Below are 9302 nucleotides of genomic sequence, written 5' to 3'. Positions count from 1 at the left end.
GTTTCTTGTGCACTGATATTCTATGTGCGAGAGGGTTAAATACATATTCCACATCTATGCACTCTGCAACATGACCTTTAAGTGTTCACTGGTGACACAGGTGCATGTAGTGGGCTGCTTGTTGAAATTCAGCAGGTATTGTGGGTGGTTAAGTTGTTGTTTTCCGCTGCAGTTTCACTCACATGTATCATTAGGCAGAGGGATGCCTGCAGTTATTTGTTTCAATATCATCCCACTTCATCCTCTATCAATCACCCCCTGCACTTAACCAAATGATCCCATGTAGAGTGATGCTTTCAGTAGGCTGGTGCTGCACAAACACGCACATATACTCCTGCATTGCACCTACTGCCAGCATTGGCATATATGCAACACACTCAGGCTCAGCACAGACACACACATAAAGTACAGCTGAAGACGATGGGAATGTCATTAGTGCTGCTGGTTTTATCATAAACCAAAAGTGTAGACCTGATGCTGACGCTAAAGGAAAAGTCAGTGAAATGATTCAGTCTGTGCCAAATTTAATGACCATCCATCCAACAAAGCTGTTACTTCCAGGGCTGAAGTGTGAGGCCAATGCAGCCTGGCAGCCAAAACACATTTAGAATTATTACTACTGAGCTATGGAGGACTGGACCTGCCAGAATAAAAAATAATACATACAGACAAATGCATATACATGTAGATATGAATGCATTCATAGAAGTAACATAAATTGACATATTTGCATTGATTCACATATGTATTTATTTACTTACCTATTCCTATTGATTTTTGATTTTTTTTAGCATGTATTTATTTATTTATTTGTGCCTTTATTCTTTAATGTATTTTTTTAAATTAATTGATTATTTATTATTTCCTTTTATACATTTCTTTATATTTTTTTACATTTATTTAGTAATTTCTTTTTTCATTTTGTAAAAAAGAGGAGAGGCGTTCTCCTGACCTGAGGTAGTATGTATGTATGGAGATTAAGGCACGGAGTCAATTAATGCATGTGATCGACCGATTGGCAAACAGTTGATACACTTTGAAAGACAGCGTGCTCATTTGCATAATAAAGAAGAAATGCACAGAAAAATGTATAGAAAATAACACAGAAATAAATATAAAATGACTAAGTAAATGTAATATGCAAAACATAACTCAATACAATTAAACCTGAATGAAAATAAAAAAATGAAGGGAGAAAGTTGCACGGTGGTGGTATGGCTTATTACTGGGCGTAATGTGACACATCTACCATTGATATTCCTGCTTTGTTACAAATTGGTCTCTTTCTGATTGTAGCTCTTGCACTCATATTCCACTCACTGCTCCTTTGTGCTCATCAGTCCCGGTGCAGAGGGCCTGGCCTGTCAGGACCCTGGGGCTTTACACTCCTTAAAAATTTGGTCTCAATTTAGAAAACACTTTGGATTAGTCTCCATGTCTACTTACTGTTGTGGAAATGGATTTCTTCAACAAAGATCAACAAACAGGATCAGCTTTTTCTCCGTGGTTTATTTTGACAAAGTATTTTCTTCTGCAGACATAAAAATACGTTCACCCCTGCTTCCTCACAAAGCTCAGAGTTTAGCAGGAATGACCCCGAGCCCACTGGTGCTCAGCCTTTTAGAGGAGGAGACCCCCCATCCAGACAGACAGGGTCACAGGGTAATGGATAGAACGAGCTAAGCCTTGGATGGGTGACGTCCTTAGACCAAGGGAAACATGCCTTAGACATAACAATCCCTCTCTGAACTTCTCTCATCACCATGTCTCTAAAAAAGGGTCTACATAGACCAAGGTCTGTAAAACTGGGTCTACATAGGCCAAGGTCTCTAAAACAGGGTCTACATAGACCAAGGTCTCTAAAACAGGGTCCACATAGACCAAGGTCTCTAAAACAGGGTCCACATAGACCAAGGTCTCTAAAACAGGGTCTACATATGCCATAAAAACAGTCATGAGTTATCTACAAGAAACAGGATGTACAGAAGCACAGATATGCCATTATACCGTCATGAGGCAGTTATTTATGTTATCCATATAGCACAAACAAGCTATGTACGAGTCATATGATCAGGTTAAACAGAGGAGACACTGAACTGCGTCTGACCTGATAAAACTATGATTATGAATTACAAATATCCAAAATTCCCACAACATTACGATATGTCCTAATTACAGCCAACCGCCTGTTCCCAGCCTCCCTCAAGGACAATGCATGTGATCAGGTCTGTTGTACAAAGATGATTTGATCAAATTAAGAGGGAGTTGGCTTTATACCAGCAGATCATTTCTTCTGTTATTTAAAACTCACTTTATACAAAGTCAATTTACTGAATTTGTCTGAAGTCTTTGATAAGCGGGACTCATCACTCTCAATTATAAAGGGAGACTGGGAAAATGATTTTGAAACTGGTATAACAGATGATCAGGTTTCGGAAATACTCAGAAGTATTCATATATCATCAATTTATGCAAGGCATGGCCTTATTCAGTTTACAGGCTTCATATGTAAAGCTTTCCTTGGGTTTAGTCTTACCTGTGGTAGATGCAAGCAGGCCCCTTCCTTCCAGCCTTTACACATACATTTGGTCCAAACCTATCGGCATTCTGGTCTTAAGTTTATTTGCAGATCACTTGTAAAAAAACAATTCAACTGTGCCCTTTGCTTGGACTCTCTCTGGTGGATTATCAGAGGATCTTACCCTGACAAAAGCACAATTAAGCAGCTTGGCCTACTCAGCCCTTCTGGTAAGGCATCTCATTCTTTTGAAGTGGAACACTTCGGCAGGTGGATTTGTGAGGTTGTGCATGTTCTCAGAATAGAGAGGATAAGATACACACTGCAGGGGTCTACTGTGAAATTTGATGTGTTGTGGCAGCCTTTTATTTTCTAGGTGTGTCTAACCAGGCCTCTAACCTCTTGAAAGTGAGCTTTGCTTTGTACATGAAAACTACTGTGAACTGTTTTTTAAAAAAATGTTTATTTATCTGTTTTTCCTTGCTTGTTTTATTTAGTTTTATTTATTTCAGGTCAATAATTCTTTCTGTATCCTCCATATGTGTACCATACCTATAACAAATCCATAAAAACACAGTGACTAGAAAAAAAGAAACTACTAAAAACAAAAATACCAATTGATGTCACATTTAATTAGTCAATTAATGACTACATTTAATTTTTAAATAATTGTGGTACATGTATTGGCATATTAATTTATATCACCACTACCTCACTTACAGCCGCTCCGCTGACGCCAACCTTCTCACCCCCATCACCTTGGGGGTCCGAGCCTTTGCTATCGCCACCACTACCCTCTGGAACTTCCTACCCCTTGCCATCCTGAACTCAGAAACACTCCATCATTCAAGAGTCCGCTTCAATCCCATCTCTTCAGGATCAACCACAACAACTAAAATCCATCACTTCCACCCTCTGTTTTTCTGTTAATGTGATGTTCTTTTGTTCTAGTGTTGTTTAACTAGTATTACCTGAAAAGCGTCTTTGAGTACTGATCTATTATCATTATTATTATTATTTCTATACTGTATATAGTAATATAACTTCTTATCGAGTCATTTATTTATTTATGTATTTTTGTATTTTTTTATTCTGGTAGGCTCGGTCCTCTGTACCAGTATTCTGTAAATAGGGTTAAACAGCCATTCGGATTTTTTTTAAAGATCACTGGGTGTCTAGTTTTTAGACTGGATCATCAGAGTAACACCTGAAGCATAAACTATGACTAACACACACACACACACACACACACACACACACACACACACACACCCACACACACACACACACACACACACACAAACACACACACACACACACACAGCCAAATGATGTATTCACCAAACTTCCATCCTCTTCTTCCCACACAGACCATTACTCTCTGTCAGTGTGCGGAGGTGATGTAACGGGCCCGGGTAAACAAACCCAGCACGCAGCGAGAAAATGAAGGAAGAAAAAAACACTGAATCCTCTGAAGCTTGTGTGTGTTTGTTTGCACCCGCCCTCACAACACACACACACACACACACACACACACACACACACACACACATGCACGCACACACATATACAGAGAGAGAAATATGTTTTTGTTGTATTCATATTTAAGTTCCATTGACTCATCAAAGAATGTGTCCTTTCCACTTTGGTCTCGGCGGCTTCCATCCTACCTAGACATAATAAACAAACATGCAGAGTTTCCAACACACCAAAGTGGAGGCATTCATTAGCTCTCGGGGATACTAGACACTGCCACTGGGAACTTGCCCTGCACGCTGACCTTCACATTCTGAGCTGACAGCGAACGTCAGCTCGTAACGGTTAAAGTGACACAAGTCGGTTTTAGGAGTTCACTGAAAAACCTGCCCATCACTACTATTAAAAAGTCTGGTAAAGGCCAGCGACGGCAGGTGAGGAACAGATCGAAAACAAGTCAGTGGAAATAAAAGACAGGCAGACTGGGGGCGAGGGAGGGGGAGAGGGGTAAGCCGCATGCATGGAGCCAAGGAAATATTAGGCAGTGAGAAAAGAGGAAGTGGATAGAACAGTAGAGCCAGGTCTGCGGAACAAAAGCAGCTCACTTTTCACATCTGATTCTCCGCCACAAAGAGCACAAGAAGAAGAAAAACGGCGCTTTGACCGTAAGGAAAGCTTTGTGTGTCCGTGAGAAAGTTCATACACCAGGGGAACGGAAGTGGAGGGGGAGACAGGTGTGTTTGTTTAGGAGAGCTCCTGCCACACCACTCCTTTAACACACACATAAATATGAATATATAAACAGGTACACAGCCGGTGAATGTTCTCATTGGTCGGGTCATCGTTAGTCCCAGCCTTGTCCTGGTCCTGGTCCTGGTCCTGGTCCTGGTCCTGGTCCTGGTCCTGGTCCTGGTCCTGGTCCTGGTCCTGGTCCTGGTCCTGGTCCTGGTCCTGGTCCTGGTCCAGTCCCAGCCTGATCAGGTGCGTACATGAACTGATGAAGCCTCTTGGATGAGAGGTGAAACGTCTTCCTACACAAATAACCAAGTCCAGTTGCTTTTGACTGAAATTGCTTTGGGGAAAACAGGTACACACACACACACACACACACACACACACACACACACACACACACACACACACACACACACACACACACACACACACACACACACACACACATAAGGCTTTAAAGTCTTTATTTACGTCATTTGGAGAATACAAACCAAATGTTTTTGGTTTTAATATTGCAAAGCTTTATTGTGTCAAAGCAATGTAAAAGCCTGAAGCTCCCTCCTCCGTCCACTGTTGAATACATCACTCTGGCCTCCTCAGATGAAATGGGACCGCCGTGGGGTTGAAAATGGGAGGAACTTTAACACATCTATGAACATGATGCTGATCAGTCACGTTCAATAGTGTCACGTCACTGTTTTTGCCGATGACTCCCCTGGAGTGCAAGCACGCACAGGAACACAAACGAAAGGATGCCGACTGCAATTCACTCAATGGTCACAGGGGTCACTGATTACAAAGATTTCCTGAAAATTCCACTTTGAACCTTTAAATAAAGTCCATTTAGTTTCAGTCTTCCCTTGAAATATACTTAATAGTTGCATGAAAAGGCAGCTTTCACATTTCGCCATATGCAGCGGACAAAATTAGGCTTGATACATTTTGGAGAATATGGCACTGTCATGTGGGCTGTGCTGCTTTGGGGGTCCTCCCTATGTTCCCTGGTTATTGTGTTCTCCGGTGGCATCAGCCTATGCTTTCGCTGATTTAATTCAGACTTAGAGGTTACAGTTAGGGTTAGGGTTAGGGGGTAGAGTTAGGGTCCTCATAGGCCTATTTGCCGGGGAATTCAGCACTGATTGTGGAAAAAATAGCAGACGGGAGAACATAGGACCCTTTCTGTGAAAAGCAGTTACATACAAAGCGGGGAACATAGGACCCAGGGAACATAGGTACGCTCCCCTGCTTTGCTAGTGGCGTCACCAGGTCAAAATAGAAATAAATACATAAATATACATATTTTTAAATTTCCGGTTCTTTGGTTTATGACCGAATATCTACAACACTAATGACATTCCCTTTAGTGTCAGTTGTACTTTGTATTTAGTGCTTATTGGCTAAAATGAACGTGCGTGTTAGCATTCCCACTGTGAGCATGTTAGCAGGCTGAGCTAAATGCTAAGTAAAGGCTTTCATTTATTTTTTATATTTTACATTTTTACCAATATTTTATGTTCTTTTATCACTGTGGTTGTTGTTATTATGGTGTTCATTCACTTTATTCGTGTTATTGTTGTCTTTGCTCGTGCCTTGACAACTCTGTTCTTTCTGAAAACGGCACTAAAATATGTTTTAAAAACAGAAAACCACCACCACGGCAAAGTGAAATACTGCATATTTCTTCTGTTGTCACTCATGTCAAAGTATACATTATTAACATGAGTGTGGTTGTGTGTGTGTGTGTGTGTGTGTGTGTGTGTGTGTGTGTGTGTGTGTGTGTGTGTGTGTGTGTGTGTGTGTGTGTGTGTGTGTGTGTGTGGGGGGGGGGGGGGGGGGTCTGCGCCCAGCCTGTTCAAAAACAGAAGAAATGAGAAAGAAAAACAAGCAAAGGGAGAGTGCCAGTAAGAAAGGATGAGAGGAGGGGGGCAAGGAATTTAAGTCCCAAAGTTATTTTTAAACCAAGAACAGGAACTCTACTGTTGACTTCCCAAATACTGAAACATACTGTAGATCAGTATAAGAGTAGACATGAGAAAAGGAGACGCGCGCACACACACACACACACACACACACACACACACACACACACACACACACACACACACACACAGCTGTCAAGTGTGTCATCCCATAAGTGTGTCCACATCCACACATCCAAACACATTCCAGTCAATATTTGCTAAATTTAAGGGCTCACAAATTCACACTCTCATCGGAGAGTCTGCATACTTTAATGTAAACACAATATATAGTGAGTCTGTGAATGTTCTCATTTGTCCAGGTCATCATTATCCTCAAAGCATTTCAGTCAAAAGCAACTGGACTTGGTTATTTGTCTAGGAAGATGTTTCACCTCTCATCCAAGAGGCTTCACCAGTTCATGTACGCATCTGACCAGGCTGGGACTGGACCAGGACCAGGACCTGGACCAGGACCAGGACCAGGACCAGGCTGGGACTGGTCAGATGCGTACATGAAGTCCAGTTGCTTTTGACTGAAATTGCTTTGGGGACAATATATAGTTCTGTGTTTTAACATATTCAAGACATCAAACCTCCAAGACAGATGAGAAAAGCACTCATTTGAACTTCTATTTGTATAATTCCGGTTTTCCCATGTATATATATTTATCTAAATATATTGCATTTGGCCAAATTGGCTATACCATAGTGTACATAAAGAACAGACATCTCAGGATGTCCCAATTACAGGCCAGTGGTAAGCATAGACAGAAAGAGAGGAGTGACAACGTTTAAAAGTAGATGTGAGGAGACTGTGGATATCATGGATATGATATATGTGGAATGACTGTGGATACAGTTTCACACTAATTGAAATAAATACAAGGTCATCAACTGTAATCATCATCTTGGCGCAATCTGCTCAACAACAGGCTTTATACTGTGTGCTTTTCCACCGGGTATGCCACCAGGCTGTTATTATCAAATAAAGACGGCGGGTTTATGGGGAGTGAGCTGGGACAAAACGCATGCACAAAGGCAGGAGGGGGAGCGTTCTGTGTACGCAAAGAACACACACCCTGCCATTCATGCGTGCTTTGTCACAGGCTGGTATGAAACCTCAGCTTCATCAATGGCTGTTGTATTCCCAACTGCGAGCTTGTGCAGCCAGGATTGGAGTGGGAATAGACGGCCACAAGAGGACCGAGATCAGGTGCAGCAGTTACAACGATTCCTGGAAGTCGTTAACTGTCGGGAGACGTGCAGTACGGTTTGCTCTGCGTCACAGAGCATCGTTTCCTCTTGACCTTTAGTCCGGGTCAGGGCCTTCTGTGATGAGCGATGGGGTCAAAGGAAACTGGGTCACCTGTACCTGTTCGTCAGTGGATATCCTGATGCTGCCCACCCCACCAACCACCCGAGGCAGGGTCACGCCCTACCCTCTGGATTCCCCCCTCCTTCTGCATCTTCGCCCTGCCCTCACCTCCAAGGTGTCACAGAGAGCACCCTTGTTCTCGCCCTCTCCTCCTTTCCACTGGGACCCCTCAAAAATCCCAGATATCCCTGCAATTTCCGGTGCAATGTTTATTTGGCGGAAAGAGGACTGGGGGGCGAGTTGCCTTGAAAAAGGAGCCTCACTCACAAACAGTTTGGGCTGCGTTCGAGGGTAAACATGTGCAGGAGGGGGATGCGAGGCGAGCGGTAAGAAGGACTGAGGCCCGTGTGTTCTGGTCCTGACACACAGATCCCACCTCAGCAGAGACACAGAGCAGCGCTCTGTTCAGGCCTCAACGGCCACAGTCTAATAAACATCCCCTCACCGCCTCCTGTCTGTACCATGGACAGCACCCTCTGCTGGAGAAACGAGGACACGACACAGGAAAAAACAGGCTAACACAAACACCAAGAGACTGAAATAAACACTCTCTGAACAGTGTTATTACACGAGTGGGACTTGGTAAGTAATTCCATGCATCACAGTCAGTACAGGGGATACACAGATGCAATACCATCAAGCAATTTTGTCCCCAACCTTTGACAGTTTATCCATTGCTTTTGAATTTAGCTAGCTATGTAGCCTACCCATTACTTTTTCTCATAATTTACATAGGCTACTTATAAGCTAGCTAAGTATATATTCTCAACTATTTATCTAATCGCTTAAATGTGCGGGCTATCTATTAGTTTTAGCTGACTTCTTCAATTGTTTATAGATTACCTTTATCCATTTTAAAGTCACAGTCTGCAACTTTTTGGATCATATTCAATGAAACTGACACTATGCTCCGATAGAACAACATAAATCATCACGTGCACCTACAGTAGAGCTCGTGGTTTGTTTTGCAAAAGAGTCTGAGTCAACTCAATCTGCCTGCAGCTTCAATCTTTTGACAATGTATCAATTAGTTTTTAAGCTAGCCAACTATTTAAACTGTTTGTCCATTACTTTTAGCTAACAAAAATGTGCATCCATTACTTTTAGCTAACAAAAATCTGTAGGCCTATTATCCATTATTTTTAACCTAACAAAAAGTATACCCGTTGTAGCCTACATAGCTTACTAAAATGTGTACATTTAAATTTAGCTAGCTATGGAGGAACCTAGCTTAGGC

This window comes from Echiichthys vipera (assembly GCF_963691815.1).
Source record: "Echiichthys vipera genome assembly, chromosome: 17".
NCBI lineage: Eukaryota > Metazoa > Chordata > Actinopteri > Perciformes > Trachinidae > Echiichthys > Echiichthys vipera.
This window is presented reverse-complemented; position numbering follows the sequence as displayed.